Source organism: Panthera pardus, unplaced genomic scaffold (genome assembly GCF_024362965.1).
Source record: "Panthera pardus isolate Hobbes unplaced genomic scaffold, ASM2436296v1 HiC_scaffold_1, whole genome shotgun sequence".
Lineage (NCBI taxonomy): Eukaryota > Metazoa > Chordata > Mammalia > Carnivora > Felidae > Panthera > Panthera pardus.
In genome coordinates, this window is record NW_026526654.1 from 82,891,899 (window position 1) to 82,909,704 (window position 17,806).

The 17,806-nt window shown below is 41.7% G+C and overlaps 1 long non-coding RNA gene across 1 annotated transcript in view; it reads right to left on the minus strand.

Annotated features, from left to right (window-relative positions):
- Nucleotides 1-17,806, minus strand: part of LOC128776398 (uncharacterized) — a 50,991-nt gene that overhangs the window by 28,643 nt on the left and 4,542 nt on the right. Inside the window, exon 2 of the long non-coding RNA XR_008421451.1 lies at nucleotides 6,779-6,851. This is a non-coding gene — a long non-coding RNA (uncharacterized LOC128776398). The remainder of the gene's footprint in view (nucleotides 1-6,778; nucleotides 6,852-17,806) is intronic.

Consider the following 17,806-nt stretch of genomic DNA (forward strand, 5'->3'; position numbering starts at 1 on the left):
AATAATATGATCACTTCAATAGATGCAGAAAAAGCATTTGACAAAATTTAACATCCATTTATGATAAAAACTCTCATCAAGGTAAATATAGAAGCAACATACCTCAACATAAGAAAGGCCAGATGTGACAAACCCACAGCTAACATCATACTCAACAGTGAAAAGTTGAAGTCTTTCCCTCTCAAATCAGTAACACAAGGACGTCCACTCTCACCACTTTCATTTAACATAGTATTGAAAGTCCTAGCCACAGCAATTAGGCAAGAAAAGGAAATACAAGTCATTGGAAAAGAAAAATTGGAAATTGGAAAAGAAAAAGTAAAATTGTCACTATTCGCAGATGGCATGATATTATATATAGAAAACCATAAGGACTTCACTTCAAAACTGTTAGAACTAATAAATAAATTCAATAAAATCACAAGATACAAAATTAATACACAGAAAGAGTAATTTTTCTATATGCTTATAATGAGCTATCAGGAAGAAAAATCAAGGCTATAATCCCATTTACAATTGCATCAAAAAGAATAAAACACCTAGGAATAAAGTTAATCAAGATGAAAGACCTGTATTCTAAAAACCATAAGACATTGATTAAAGAAATAGAAGATGACACAAATAAATGGAAAGACATTCCATGCTCATAGACTGGAAGAATTAATATTATTAGAATGTCCATACTATCCAAAGAAATATACAGATTCAATGCAATCCCAATCAAAATTCCACTGGCATTTTTCATAGAACTAGAACAAAGAGTCCTAAAGTTTATGTAGAAACACAAAAGATCCCAAAAAACCAAAGTAATCTTGAGAAAGAAGAACAAAGCTGGAGGTATCATGCTCCCTGATTTCAAACTATACTTCAGAGTTATAGTCATCAAAACAGTATGGTACTGGCATGAAAATATACATATAGATCAATGGAACAGAATAGAGAGGCCTGACATAAACCCACATATATATGTCAGTTAATCTATAACAAGCTGCAAGAGTATACAATGGGGAAAAGATGGTCCCTTCAATAAATGATGTTGGGAAAATAGGACAGCTACATGCAAAAGAATGAACCTGGACCAATATCTTACACAATATACAAAAATAAATTCAATGTGGATTAAAGACTCGATGTAAAACCTGAAACCATAAAACTCCTAAAAGAAAACATAGGCAGTAAGCTCTTTGACATCAGTCTTAGCAATATTTTGAGGGGTCAGTCTCCTCAGGCAAGGGCAACAAAAGCTAAAATAAACAAATAATATTACATCAAACTACAAAGTTTTGCACAGCAGAGGAAACCATCAACAAAGTGAAAAGGCACACTACTAAATGGAAGAAGATATTTGCAAATTATACATCCAACAAGGGGCTCATGTTTAGAATATATTTTAAAACTTACACAACTCTTATCACAATGAGCACTAAATAATCTACAGATTATTGCTGAATCACTAGATTCTACACCCGAAGCTAATATAACACTGTATGTTAACTATACTGGAATTAAAATTTAAAACTTAATAAAAAAAAAAAAACTAAGCTGAGAAATCCATGGCCGAGTATTGTGACATTTCTCCTCAGCCAAGTAACCAAGTGAGTAATAACAGAATGATGAACACCTACGGGGAAAGATGTCTCATAATTAACAAGCCACTCTACCATATTAAAATAACAAAAGTAAGGCAAACATATTTGGGATTTTCAAAATTGCCATAAAATAAACAGAAATAATTCTGACCAAAAAAAAAAAAAAAAAAAAAGGATACAACTTAATATCAAAAAAGCAAACAACCTGATTATTACATGGGCAGCAGATATGAATAGACATGTTTTGCAAAGAAGATACAGATGGCCAACAGGCACATGGAAAGATGCTCAACATTACTAACGGTCAAGGAAATGCACATGGAAACCACAATGAGGTGTCACACCTGTCAGATTAGCTAGAATCAAAAAGACAAAAAATAACAAATATTGGTGAGCATGAGGAGAAAAGGGAACTCTTATGCACAGTTGGTGGGGAAATAAATTGGTGCAGCCGCTGTGGAAAACAGTATGGAGGTTCCTCAAAAAATTAAAAATAGACTATCAGCAATTCCACTCCTGGGTATTTATCCAAAGAAAACATAAACACCAATTTGAAGAGATCTATACACACCTGAGTTCACTTAAGATTTATGGCCAAGATTTGGAAGCAACCTAAGTGTCTGTCAACAGATGAATGGATAGGGGCACCTGGGTGGCTCAGTCAGTTATGCATCTGACTCTTGATTTCTGCTCAGGTCATGATCTCACAGTTTATGGGATAGAGACCCACGTCAGGCCCTGTGTTGACAGCATGGAGACTGCTTAGGATTCTTTCTCCTTCTCTCTCTGCCCCACCCCCACTTTCTTTCTTTCTTCCTTTCTTTTTTTCTTTCTTGCTTCCTTTCTTTCTATCTCTCTCTCTCTTTCTCTCTTTGTCTCTTTCTTTCTCAAAATAAATAAACTTTAAAAAATAGATGAATGAGGGGTGCCTGGGGGCTCAGTTGGTTGAGTGTCCAACTTCGGCTCAGGTCATGATCTCACGGCTGGTGAGTTCGAGTCCCACATCGGGCTCTGTGCTGACAGCTCAGGGTCTGGAGCCTGCTTCAGATTCTGTGTCTCCCTCTCTCTCTTCTCCTCCCCCACTCATGCTCTGTCTCTCTCTCTCTCAAAAACAAATAAACATTAAAAAAAATTTTAAATAGATGAATGGATATAGAAGATGTGATAGGAATATTATTCATCCATTAATATAAATGAAATCTTGCCATTTGCAATAACATGGATGGACCTAGAGGGTATTAGGCTAAGTGAAATAAGCCAGACAGAGAAAGACAAAAGACAAATACCATATGATTTCCCTTATATGTGGAATCTAAAAAACAAACAAACAAAAAACCAAATACATAAAACAGACATAGACTCATAAATACAGGAAACAAACTGTTGAGTACAGAGTGGGTAATGGTTGGGGGCAGGCAAAATAAATGAAGCAGATTAAGAGATACAAACTTGCAGTTATAAAATAAATAAGTCACTGGGATGTAATATACAGCACAAAGAACATGGTCAATAATATTGTAATAACTTTGATGGTGATAGATGGTAACTACACTTATTGTGGGTATCATTTTATAATGTATAAAATTATCAAGTCACTACGATACACAGCTGAAATTAATAGGATATTATACATCAATTATACTCCAATTAAAAAAAAAAATCTTGGGGCGCCTGGGTGGCTCAGTCGGTTGAGTGTCCGACTTCGGCTCAGGTCGTGATCTCGCGGTCCATGAGTTCGACCCCCACGTCGGGCTCTGTGCTGACAGCTCAGAGCCTGGAGCCTGCTTCAGATTCTGTGTCTCCCTCTCTCTCTGCCCCTCCCCCGTTCATGCTCTGTCTCTTCTCTGTCTCAAAAATAAATAAACATTTAAAAAAAATTTTTAAAAAATCTTGACAAAACTGGAAGAGGACTTCAACTCTCTCCATTTGACCTCCATCTGTACCTTCTTTATTTTTTTTAAGTTTATTTATTTATTTTGAGAGAGACAGAGACAGAGTGAGCGGGGTAGGGGCAGAGAGAGACTCCCAAGCAGGATCCATGCTGCCAGCCCAGAGCCCAACATGCGGCTCGAATACACAAAATCGTGAGATCATGACCTGAGCCAAAACCAAGGGTTGGATGTTTAACTGACTGAGCCACCCAGGAAACCCTGTACTTTGTAACTGATTAAGTTCTTTCCAGCTTCTCTCTTAACTCAGGCAATAGACCCTGGAAGCAAAGCATCCACGATGGGAACTGAAAATGCCCCCTCGAGCAATATGACTGCCTCCATGTGACTGACCCCAGGACAAGGACTAACCTGACCTTCACTGCCCACCTACATGTACACACTGTCCCACATTTTCCTTACGTAAACCTGGAAGGACTTTCAGCACTTTGGAGACGGTCTTCGAGACGTCAACGCACTGTCTTCCTGGTGTTGGCCTCACTGAAATAAATTCCTTTCTTGTTTCACCACCGCTCATCTCTCTGCTTTTGGATTTTGTCAGCGGTGAGTGGCTGGACCTGGTCTGTTTGCCCCCCCCCCCCCGCCCCGAGCCAGGTGCTCTTCACCCCTGCACCCTGTTTGTAAGACAACAACAACTACAACAGAAGCTCTAGGAGAGCCGGGCCCTTGTCTGTCCATCCTCCACACTGCTGCGTCCCTAAGTCCTGGCACAGTGTTTGTGCCCACTATATAGTAGGAGCTCAATAAATACTGGGGAGAAAAAAAAGAAAATAAAAAGGTAGATAGAGAAAGAGACGCCAGGGATGGGCAATTAGAAAGAAGGCCATGTGACGACACAGCAAGAAGACATCCATCCATAAGCCATAGAAATGGGTCTCAGAAGAAACCAGTGACCCCACTGGCACCCTGATCTTGGACTTCCAGCCCCAGATAAGAAAAGAAATGTCCGTTGCTTAAGCCCCCCAGTTTGTGGTATTCTGTTAGGGCCACCTAGACCCACTAGGCCAGTGTTGGGACTTGAGTTGTCCCCTAGGAAGGAACATCCTGTTGGGTGAGGCAGCTCCCTTCACTTGAGGCACTTATTTCCCAGGCAGGGTGTGAGCAGGCAGCCCAGCGGCCGGGGCTGGGTCCTGCAGGGTCTGAGCTGTACCCCACGGCATCCTCCACAGCAAAGCCCCGTGACAGTGCAGTGACCCACGAGGACCGGGATGGCTATAAGGGAAATAGAGCAAGGAGAAGGACAGTATTAAATCAACTTGGTGACTTGCCATCAAATACAGGCTTTAAAATCTTAAATAAATCTGGATTGATAGAGCAGCGTGTCAGAATCTGAATCTTAAAGATCATCGTGTCGAACCCCTTATCTAAACGATAGGGGCCAAGAGGCTCAGAGAAGTCGAGATTCTCTCAAGATCTAGAGGCAACGTGAAAACCAAGGTGGACCCAAGATTCCGGCTTCCTGATGTTTTCTAAGATATCCTGTCTAGCTAAAATTGGTTTTATAGTCACTGCACCTACGTGGCTCTAAATATAATTTAAAGCTTCCAGCTTGAAAACAAAGCCAAACGTAAACCATACTGTGTGTAAACTTGGCAGGGTCACGGCTATGACTGTGTCCCAGTGAGGAAGCCTCCCAAGACCTCAGGACTCATGGCACAGTATGATCTGACCGACCCAAAACAGCAGAAAACATGGGAGTGAACCATTTTTTTGCTTCCAGGTGGGAACAGGATAGAACACATCTCTCTCCCCTTATTTCCTTCCCTCCCTCCTCCTATTATTCCCCCTCCTCCGCTCCTCCTTCCCTTTGTTCTCCCTCTCAATTCTGTCATGTTATCTGCACATCTTGAGTAATAGAATCTCATTGTTTAATCTAAGGGACCAGAGTTTTAGTCCAGAGATGATAAAGCTCAAGAGTTGAATAGCTATCAGCCCTCCATAATAAATGTTACTTTTCTTTTTTGCTGTCGTATTTGTGCCACATCTCCTTTACAAGTCAATTTTTTTTCTCCTATACACGTTTTCCCAGAACAACTAAGAAATCCTTATTGAGGCAGTGCATCCCAAATCCTACTATTAAAGGCTTTGGGCTTCTTTTAGACATCCTGACAGAATTTTCTCCAGAATGCCGTTAGGGTGTCCAGAGTGGACTCAGTTGCCTGAAAGCAACAGAAACTCCTGACCCAAGTGACTGAAACAGTAATGAATGAATCTTCTCACACAAAACTAATGACAGAGGGGGAGTAACTCTCTCAATGAAAAGGGTATGTTGCTAGATGAGATACGAAGAGCAATGCTGGAAAAAAATGAAAGAACTGATAAGTTGGGGGCAAATGCTTGGGCCAAAGTTGAGGCAAAGCCTGAATCCAGAGAAGGAATGCTCAGCCACTTTGCTCCAGGGCATAAGAACTCGGGTTCTGAGGCCTCCCCTAGGGAGAGGGAGAAATTAACGCCCAGGCAGGGGTCTTACTGGGGTGCTTCCTATGGCTGATACCCCCAAAAGTCCCCTGTCAAGGAAAGTGTGAACCAGAAACAAACCTTCCCATCCCCTACGATCCTAGGGGAACTTGGAGAAGGTTGCTGGGCTCTGACTACAGAAAAGGAAAGAAAAAGAAGAAAGAGAAAGAAACTGTCCTGGAGGGGTCTTGACTGCAGCCCCATCCTTGTTGCCTGGGGCAGATTTGCAGGCCTAGTTCCCTTCTGGAATCTCAAGCCAGGAATTGGGTTTAAGGTGTCACTGACCAGTAGAGCCCCCAGGTATCTGGCAGAAGCAAATATAAATCCTCTATGGAGGAAGTACCTCTATCCCGACCACCCAGAAGCCCTGGATACCATTTTTCTAAGGCCCACGGTCCCTGCAGAGATAAATGGCAAATCGGGAAACAAGGTTCTGGGAGAAAAGGCCAGCAGAAGCAAGGAAGAGCAGACACAGACCTGCACAAACTTTTAGAAATCTATCAGATACAAATTGTAAACCAACTATACTACTGAGTTTCAAGACATAAGCCAAGTCCACAGGAGAGGCTGTTCCACTGTTGCAGCTGAACTCCACAGTTCAGCACCTCAACAATTATGTCAGGCATCTTAATACTTCCTGTCTTTCTACCTTGGCCTCCAGCCTGAGCAACCTGTTTGTCCTCCACCAGCTCTCCTCATGATCACAAGATGGCTGCAGCTGCTCCCGGTTTCACAACCACACAACCTCCCGAGGCAAAAAAGAGAGGATATGTTTCCACGTACCTCTTTTTAAGACTGAATCTTTACAGCTGGCTTCAAACACTTCATGGGCCAGGATTTCATCACACATGCATGACTAAGGGAATTACAGGGAAGGAGAATAACTGCATTAGATCAATAATGAGTCAGTTGCTGGGACGAGGGATGGTGGGCCCACCCTAGAGCTGCTGTGGGGGAGGATAAATCCATACACAAAACGCAAGCTTTAACAGCAAGGTTAAAAAAATGTGGTGGGGAGGGGTGTGGACAGAGGTAGGAACCTATCTTCAGCAGCCTCCCCTTCCCAGGTTTTCAAATGTGCAGTCTGCTGATAACATTTTCCAACTCTAGGACTTTTGGCCTCTAATCATCTGACAGTTGCTCAGCTGGAGATTATTACCTCTGCTCCCCCCACCCCCACCCTGCCAAAGAAGCTACTTTAGCACATGTAGGATGAGTGCATGGCTTTTGCCACCCTTGGGCTGATCGTTAACATTTAATATGAGGGGCGATTGGCTGGCTCAGTAAGTGAAGCACATGACTCTTGATCTCAGGGTCGTGAGTTCGAGACTCACACCGGATGCACAGATTACTTTAAAAAAAGTTGCGAAACATTTAATATGATACTCCACTAGTTCTGTTTTCCAGATTCTATGTTATGTTTTGTGAGGAAATGACACTTTGCATAATCTACTGCCAAGGCACGGAATTTGCTGACAGGTTTCAATTCTGTATGAATCTGCAGTAAGAAGGTATTGTCGGGTATTGAGTTTTGACTATTGAAAGGTTAAAATATACATCTGAAAGCTGAGAAAGAGTTAAAAATCAACGTGCGGAAGTTAAAGAAAGGGAAGGGGCACTTCGTGGCCTTTCTGGGGTTGCCAGCGTAGTACAGAGATTGACGTTTCAGAGGTGTAGCTCGTTAACCTTCTTGGGCCCCAGCTTGGCCACAGGGAACAGTTACGGAGTTTCATGCAGAATGCCACTTCTCAGAGGTCCGGGAGGATCACACGTCCCCAGGGCCCACATCCACACTGATCCACTGAGCCTCCCCTGGCGACAGTCCTGTAAATATTAGAGTGACCACACATCCCGGTTCTTGCTGTGCACCTGTCATCTGGCATCCCTGTCACTCTAAGCAATGCCCGTGTTTGGAAGAGAAAATATATGGTCATCTTCCCCAGAATCGTGACATTTTCTACATCCTATAACTCTGTTTGCACATTATTCCTGATCCCCGTCTCCACTACTGACCTACCCCACACAACTTCCTGCGGGCGGTGGGCACCTCCGTGGGGAAGCCAGGGTATGGAGATTAGACAGCCCCCGGGATCCTTGCCCCAAACTCAGGGCTACACTTACTTTTCTGGGCCCTGCTTTTAAAGTGTTATCATTTCTACTTGCGTTATCATTGCTTCCTCCGACAGATCCCTTTTATTACTACGGATAGATTTGCCTTGGAATTCAAAATGCCTGCCTGCACACCTCCCCCACACTCCTCTCCCTTTACGTTTATCTGCTATACATTATTAACCCTATATATCAGACTTGCCAACCAGAAAAGTTCAGCTCCCCGGTGAAATAATAACTATTTTCCAGGGATTCTGACTTTGCGGGAAAGTTAAATTTGAACACTTCTAGTAACCCTTTCAACTCCAAAATGTTCTGGCCCTAAATGCCTAAAAGAACACAGGGCACTACCCCACAAGGTACCATATACAGCTACGGACTGAAGTGTGTTCCCCTCAGATTCGTACGTGAAGCCCTAACCCCCAATGTCACGAGTTGAGGATAGGGTCTTTAAGGGAGTAATTACAGTTAAAGTCATAGGGATGAGACCCTAATCCAATATGACCGGTATCCTTGTAAAAAGAGGAAGAAACACGAGCAATGTTGCCACTCAGGGGAAAGACCATGTGAGGACAGGGTGAGAACAGGGTGTCTACAAGCCACGCACAGGGGTCTCAGCAGAAACCAAACCTGCTGATACTTTGACCTTGACCTTGCAGCCTTCAGAACTGTGAGAAAACAGATGTCTGCCGTGCAAGCCTTCCAGTCTGTGGGATTTTGTTACAGCAGCCTGAGCAGACTGATATACACACAAAAGAAGGGTGAGATCTACTTCTTTCTTACTTACAGCTTACTATCCAGTCACGGTGCTCAGACATAGAAAGAAACAAAGTACAGCAAACACTTCAAGTGTTTTGTAATTTCCCTGGTGGATGACTTTCATCTTCTTTAAAGTATTCTTTAGCCCCTATCTTGGTCTGATCTATGCAAAACTGCTGTATGTCAATTTTGTGTCTTTGAATGCTGTCACTGTCAGTCAACTAAGTGCCTTGGGATTGCATGGATAGCTCCCAATATGCTAACCTCGGATTCCCCTTGACTTTGGTTGTTTTCAACCCAAGTTAGTTAAAATATAGTGTCGTATTGGTTTCAGGAGTAGAATTTAGTGATTCATCACTTACATATAACACCCAGTGCTCGGCAATCACAAAGAATGAAATCTTGCCATTTGCAACTACGTGGATGGAATGAGAAGGTATTATGCTAAGCGAAATTGGTCAGTCAGAGAAAGACAAATATATGACTTCACTCATATGAGGACTTTAAGACACAGAACAGAGGAACACAAGGGAAGGGAAGCAAAAATCATGTAAAAACAGGAAGGGGCACAAAACCTAAGAGACTCTTAAACATGGAGAACAAACAGAGGGTCACTGGAGGGGTTGTGGGAGGGGGGATGGGCTCAATGGGTAAGGGGCACTAAGGAATCTATTCCTGAAATCATTGTTGCACTATATGCTAATTTGGATGTAAATTAAAAAAATAAAATTAAAATTAAAAAAATAACACCCAGTGCTCATCACAACAAATGCCCTCCTTAATGCCCATCATACATTTAGCCCATCCCCACTACCACCTCCCCTCTAGAAACTCTCAATTTGTTCTCTGTATTTAAGAGTCTCTTATGGCTTGTCTTCTTCTGTTTTTTTTAATCTTATTTTTCCTTCCCTTCCCTATTTTCATCTGTTTTGTTTCTTAAATTCCACATAATAAGTGAAATCCTATGATATTTGTCTTTCTCTAACTTATTTTGCTTAGCATCATATTTAGATCACATCTTCTTTCTCCATTCATCAGTTGATGGGCATTTGGGCTCTTTCCATACTTTGGCTATTGTTGATATTGCTGCTATAAATATTGGGGTACATGTGCCCCTTCAAATCAGCATTTTTTTTATCCTTTGGAAAAACGCCTAGTAATGCAATTGCTTGGCCATAGGGTAGTTCTATTTTTTTTATTTTTTGAGGACCCTGCCTACTGTTTCCCAGAGTGGCTATACCAGTTTGCATTACCACCAAGAGTGCAAAAGTGTTCGCCTTTCTCTGCATTCTTGCCAACATCTGTTGTTGCCTGAGTTGTTAATTTTAGCCATTCTGACTGGTGTGAGGTGGTATCTCATTGTGGTTTTGATTTCTATTTCCCTGATGATGAGTGATGTTGAGCATCTTTTCATGTGTCTGTTAGCCATATGGATGTCTTCTTTGGAAAAGTGGGTCCATTCATGTCTTCTGCCCATTTCTTCACTGTATTATTTGTTTTTTGGGTGTTGGGTTTGGTAAGTTTTGTATAGATTTTGGATACTAGCCTTTTATCTGATATGTCATTTGCAAATATCTTTTCCCATTCCGTTGGTGGCCTTTTAGTTTTGTTGATTGTTTCCTTCGTCATGCAGAAGTTTTTATCTTAATGAGGTCCCAATAGTTCATTTTTGCTTTTGTTTCCATTGCCTCTGGAGACATGTCTAGTAAGAAGTTGCTGCAGCCAAGGTCAAAGAAGTTGCTGCCTGTTTTCACCTCTCGGATTTTGATGGCTTCCTATCTTACATTTAAGTCTTTCCTCCATTTTGAATCTATTTTGTGTATGTTGCTGTCCAGTTCCCCCAGCACCATTTGCTGAAGAGATGGTCTTTTTTCCATTGCATACTCTTTCCTGCTTTGTTGAAGATTGGTTGGCCATATATTTGTAGGTCCATTTCTTGGTTCTGTTCCATTGATCTATGTGTCTTTTTTTGTGTTGGTACCATACTGTCTTGATGACTACAGCTTTGTAATACAGCTTAAAGTCTGGGATTGTGATGCCTCCAGCTTTGGTTTTCTTTTTCAAGAATGCTTTGGCTCTTTGGGGTCTTTTCTGGTTCCATACAAATTTTAGAATTATTTGTTCTAGCTTGTGAAGAATACTGGTGTTATTTTGATAGGAACTGCATCAAATGTGTAGGTTGTTTGGGGTAGTATATTTATTTTAACAATATTTGTCCTTCCAATCCATGAACATGAAATGTGTTCCCATATCTTTGTGTCTTCTTCAATTTCTTTCACAAGCTTCCTATAGTTTTCAGTGTACAGACCTTTTGCTTCTTCGGTTAGGTTTATTCTGAGGTTTCTTATGGTTTTGGGTACGATTGCAAATGGGATCAATTCCTTAAGTTCTCTTTCTGCTGCTTCATTATTGGTGTATAGAAATGCAACTGATTTCTGTACATTGATCTTATATCCTGCAACTTTGCTGAATTCATGTATCAGTTCAAGCAGTGTTTCAGTGGAGTCTCTTGGTTTTTCCACATAGAATATACGATTCCCCCTTAAAACCCTGTCCACATGAAATGACTCAATCCCTGTAGATCCTGCTCTGTGGGGGCTGCTAGGAGTCCTGCCCAGACCTCCTTCAAGTGTGAAGCCCTTGTTCCCCAGCTGCTGGCATGTTGGCAGTTCAGGCTTTCTCCTTCAGAAGAGAGCTTCCTCACTCAAGGTACATCCCACCCCAGGGGCAGCCTCAGCTCCCTTCCCCTTCTACTCCCATGGCCTTCCAATAGGCTAGGTACACATCCACGCAGGCCCTTGCCTTAGATGGTCCCTTTGTGGGAATGTTCTCCAGCTACCCACATGCCAAACTTCCTCCCTTCCTCCAAGTCTCTGGTCCTATGTCTCTTCTCAGTGAGGCCTGCCCCCATCCACCTGCACAATCCTACAATCTGCCCCACTCCACTCCACCCCAGTAGGCCCAGCTCTCCTTCCTGCCCTATTGTTTCCCCCCACTTCTAACCTACTATATACATTTCATGTTTGCTGTTCCCTCCAGTCGCAAGGCAAGGGTCTATTTTGTTCACAGATGTATTCCAAGCACATAGTGGGTACACAGGAAACCTTTGTCAAATTTGTTTGATAAACTTTTCATCAGCTTAAGTAGGGATATGACTTCACTCTTCATAGGATCCAACTCCCTGACATCAAAAAAAGCCTTAATGAAGAAAATGCAGTCTTCTTTACACAATGGAGAACTTATGCTGCCTCAAACAATTCTGAGTCTCAGGGTCACATGCCATAAAAGCAGCACCATAATACCTAGCATATTTGACAACTATGACAAGTCATTTTTTCATATTTTCTTAACTGTAAACAAAATTATTTTCAGTAATTACCAAAACTAATTTTATTTTTATACTTAATTATATATTTTTTGCTTGATTCCTTTAGTTTTACAACAACTAGCTAAAGGTTTTTAAAGGAGTCAACATGGCAGAGAAGTAGGGGGGCCCAAAGTTCCCTTACCCCTCAAACACAGCAGTACTGAGGCCAGAAGACTTGGAATTCCAGGAATCCGGGCTACAGAGTGACAGAAATGTCTCCAGGGGCCCACAGGGACAATGTGGCAAAGCCATAGGTGCATGATTGCAAACTGTGAGAGATAAAACAGTGTAAGAATGGAGACGAGGGATCCCCTTCTTTGAAGAGACAAAAGGAAGAGAAAGAGTGGTTGTGGAAGTGAGGATTGTATTTGGACAAGAGAAAAACCACAGACCAGGGATCGAAAAAAAATGGAAGAAGATCCAATCTCTCTCTAACTGCGAGGCTTTCTCCGGACTGGGGCCACTACACTGTTCACGCACCTGGGGAGGAGGGGAGCCAGCACCTGGCTTGGCAGTTAGCTTCCAGGTGCAGTCAGAGAGAGCAATTCTCTCCCTTGAGTGCTGTGGGAAGAAGGCAAATTTCCTTAGTGGGACAAAGACCCCACTAAAAAGGAGAACTATAGACCAATTTCCCTGATGAACATGGATGCAAAAATTCTCAATGAGATACTAGCAAATCGAATTCAACAGTATATCAAAAGAATTATTCACCACGATCAAGTGGGATTCATTCCTGGGCTGCAGAGCTGGTTCAATATTCGCAAACCAGTCGATGTGATACATCACATTAATAGAAGAAAGGATAAATACCATATTTATCTATTGACCATCCTGTCAATAGATGCAGAAAAAGCATTTAACAAAATACGGAATCCTTTCTTAATAAAAACCCTCAAGAAAGTCGGGATAGAAGGATCATACCTAAACATCATAAAAGCCATTTATGAAAAGCCCACAGCTAATATCTTTCTCAATGGGGAAAAACTGAGAACCTTCCCCTGAGATCAGGAACACGACAGGGATTTCCACTCTCAACACTGTTGTTTAACATAGTGTTGGAAGTCCTAGCCTCAGCAATCAGACAACAAAATGAAATGAAAGGCATCCAAATTGACAAAGAAGAAATCAAACTTTCACTTTTCGCAGATGACATGATACTCTACATGGAAAACCCAAAAGATTCCTCCAAAAAACTGCTAGAACTGATACATGAATTCAGCAAAGTTGCAGGATACAAAATCAACGTACAGAAATCAGTTGCATTTCCATATACCAGTAATGAAGCAGCAGAAAGAGAAACCAAGAAATCAATCCCATTTATAGTTTCACCAAGAACCATAAAATACCTAGGAATAAGCTCAGCCAAAGATGTAAAAGATCTGTATGCTGAAAACTATGGAAAACTTATGAAGGAAATTGAAGAAGACACAAAGAAATGGAAAAACATTCCATGCTCATGGATTGGAAGAAGAAACATTGTTAAAATGTCAATATTACCCAAAGCAATCCCAATCAAAATTTCACCATCATTCTTCTCAAATCTAGAATAAACAATCCTAAAATTTGTATAGAACCACAAAACACCCCGAATAGCCAAATTTATGTTGAAAAAGAAAACCAAAGCAGGCAGCATCACAATCCTGGACTTCAGCCTCTACTACAAAGCTATAATCATTAAGACAGTATGGTACCTGCACAAGAACAGACATATAGACCAATGGAATAGAATAGAGAACCGGAACTGGACCCACAAATGTACAGCCAACTAATCTTTGACAAAGCAGGAAAGAGCATCCAATGGAAAAAAAGACAGTCTCTTTAGTAAATGGTGCTGGGAGAACTGGATGGCAACATACAGAAGAATGAAACTGGACCACTTTCTTACACCATTCACAAAAATAAACTCAAAATAAAAGACTGAAGATAAAAGACTGAAATATGAGACAGGAAACCATCAAAACCCTAGAGGAGAAAACAGGCAACAACCTCTTTGACCTCAGCCGCAGCAATTTCTTGCTCAACACATCTCTGAAGGCAAGAGAAATAAAAGCAAAAATGAACTATTGGGAACCTCATCAAGATAAAAAGCTTCTGCACTGCAAAGGAAAAAAATCAACAAAACTAAAAGGCAACTGATGGAATGGGAGAAGATATTTGCAAATGACATATCGGATAAAGGATTAGCATCCAAAATCTATAAAGAACTTACCAAACCCAACTCCCAAAAAACAAATAATCCAGTGAAGAAATGGGCAGAAAACATGAATAGACACTTTTCCAAAGAAAACATCCAGATGGCCAACAGACACATGAAAAGATGCTCAACGTCCCTCATCATCAGGGAAATACAAATCAAAACCACATTGAGATACCACCTCACACTGGTAAGAGGGGCTAAAATCAACAACTCAGGAAAGAACAGATGCTGGCATGGATGTGGAGAAACAGGAACCCTCTTGCACTGTTGGGGGGAATGCAAACTGGTGCAGCCGCTCTGGAAAACAGTGTTGAGGTTCCTCAAAAAATTAAAAATAGAACTACCCTATGACCCAGAAATTGCACTGCTGGGGATTTATCCAAAGGATACAGGAGTGCTGATTCATAGGGGCACATGTACCCCAATGTTTATAGCAGTGCTTTCAACAATAGCCAAATTATGGAAAGAGCCTAAATGTCCATCAACTGATGAATGGATAAGCAAGATGTGGTTTATATATACAATGGAATACTACTTGACAATGAGAAAGAATGAAATCCTGCCATTTGCAACAACATGGATGGAACTGGAGGGTATTATGCTAAGTGAAATAAGTCAGTCAGAGAAAGACAGACATCATATGTTTTCACTCATATATGGAACTTGAGAAACTTAACAGAAGACCATGGGGAAAGGGAAGGGGGAAAAATAGTTTCAAACATAGAGGGAGGCAAACCATAAGAGACTCTTAAATATTGAGAACAAACTGAGGGTTGATGGGGAAGAGGGTCAAGGGAGAGAGGAGATGGGTGTTGGGCATTGAGGAGGGCATTTGTTGGGATGACACTGGGTGTTGTGTGTGAGTGATCAATCATGGGAATCTACCCCCAAAACCAAGAGCACACTGTATACACTGTATGTTAGCTAACTTGACAATAAATTATATATAAAAAAATTTAAAAAATAAAATATAAAACTAGCAAAAAAAAAGAATAAATTTCCATTTAAAGATAGATTTCGGGGCGCCTGGGTGGCGCAGTCGGTTAAGCGTCTGACTTCAGCCAGGTCACGATCTCGCGGTCTGTGAGTTCGAGCCCCGCGTCAGGCTCTGAGCTGATGGCTCGGAGCCTGGAGCCTGTTTCCGATTCTGTGTCTCCATCTCTCTCTGCCCCTCCCCCGTTCATGCTCTGTCTCTCTCTGTCCCAAAAATAAATAAAAAATGTTGAAAAAAAAAAATTAAAAAAAAAAAAAAAAAAAGATAGATTTCAAACTCTGTAAATACACCATGGATGAACCAAACAAAAATATTAAGTCCAGCCCACATTCAGGAGAGAAGAAGTGGGCTCCACAGGTCAAAGGGAGGCATATTGAAGAATTTGTGGACATAGTTTTACCACATACTGAAATTATTTAGAACCAACACACAGATGTGGGAGAGAAAAGTATTTTATCACTGATGTTGTTTAGAACCCCTGACCCAAGTCGAGAACAAAAAGTAACCATCTTTTAGTCATTTTTATTATATCTTTACATCCTTCACATTGTACCCCCCGTCTACACTTGGGGCAGAAGACTCCCCCTTCACTGCTCTTGGGAAACCATGGGATAGAGGAAAACATTGATGTAGAAGGTGTAGGACGTTATGGTTGAACCGCGTCCTCCAAAAAGGCATGTTGAAGTCCTAACTCCCAGTACCTCAGAATGTAACCTTATTTGGAAATAGGGTCACTGCGGAGGTCATGGTGGAGTAGGTGCCCCCTTAATCCAATACGGCTGGTGTCCTTATAAGAAGAAGAGGCACAGAAACACAGACACACAGGGGAAACACCACTTGATGTTCTTGTAGTGATACGTCTGGAAGCCACAATGCCAAGGATTTCCAGTAAGCACCAGAAGCTAAGACAAAGGCACTCTCTGGAAGGAATCAACCCTGCTGACACCTTGATTTCAGATTTCTAGCTTCTAGAATTGTGAGGAAATAAATTTTTGTTGTTGTAAGTCATCCAGTTTGTAGTCCTTTGTTATGACAGCCCTAGGAAATTGACACATAGCTCTTCGGGAAAATCTGCACGGTCGCCATTTTGTCCCTTTGGCTACTTAGCATGTGAACACCATTCCTTTGAAACTGAAGAGAAGCTATTCCCTTTTCCCACCCCCAGCAATTACATCACAGACACCTCACCCAAGCACGGCAAGTCAGAGTCTCCCTGTGGAGATTTTGAATCTTGAAAGAGGGACTAAGCAACCAAATTGTGACTCTAGGCAGTGGCTCTGGCAGGTAGAGAAGTCCTGCAGCAAATGTGCCAAGACAGCTACACCAGCCTCAGTTCTCAGCAGGCCATTCCTATGCCAAGTTCTTGGTTATGTCTTTTCCATGACTCTCCAGCCTTTCTATTGATTCCATGAGCTACCTAATACCCCTCTAGAAAATTCCAACTCTGCTTAAGTGAACCCAGAGTCAACTTTGTAACCACAAACCCTAACTATTACACCCTAGAAGTTGGCTTTTAAGCCAGATGCCTGTTGTAGTTTCGTTTCTTATATTTACCTATTTCTCGCCTACTGTAAACCTTCTGCATTCATCTATACATGCATTTATCCATCAAACATGTACTGGTTGCCTTTAATTGTCAAAGTACTAGGTGTCTGGAAAACATTGCCTATTAAGAATGACACATACCCTTAAAGAACCACAGCCTAGTCCAGGGCAGAACAGTCAAGAAAACAGATGGTTATGACACAGAGTGGTGACTGCTATGATAAACAGAAAATGTACCTAACTGATATGCTATGGGAGAAGGGAAGGAAGGCTTCCTGTGGCCAACTGATTCCAAAACTGTGTCCTGAAGGATACATTACATGCCTAGGCAAGGTAGAACAGGGAAGGGGACAGACATTCCACTAGTGGAAGAAATTTAGCAGGTCAGAATATTAAGTTACTGAACCAGAGTTCGGTGTGTCTGTGCATAAAATTCTAGGTAGGGGTTGGCAAAAGTTGAAGCTATAAAAGAAGTAGGTTGAAGTCAATGCTGCATGTCTCGCTTAGGGATTCAGACTTTATCCGGACAGCAACCTATAACCACCAAAGCAGGGAGAAAGCAGCCCGTTTTATATCTGAAATTGATTTTTCCAGCAACAGTGCCAAGAATTAATTGGAATGGGGCAGGTACTGGAAGGTAAGAAGACCAGATGTGAAAGTGTTAAGAGTCATCTGGGAGGTTTCAAAGAGGCAAAGGTCAGGATGGGGATGGTAGTAGATAGCAAAGATGGGAAGGATAGGACAGATTGGAGATGAATGGATGTATTCTGAATTCTCTGCTTGCAGGAAGGCACTTCTAGAAGGACACAGGCCATCCACCTTGTTCACTATGGCCCAACA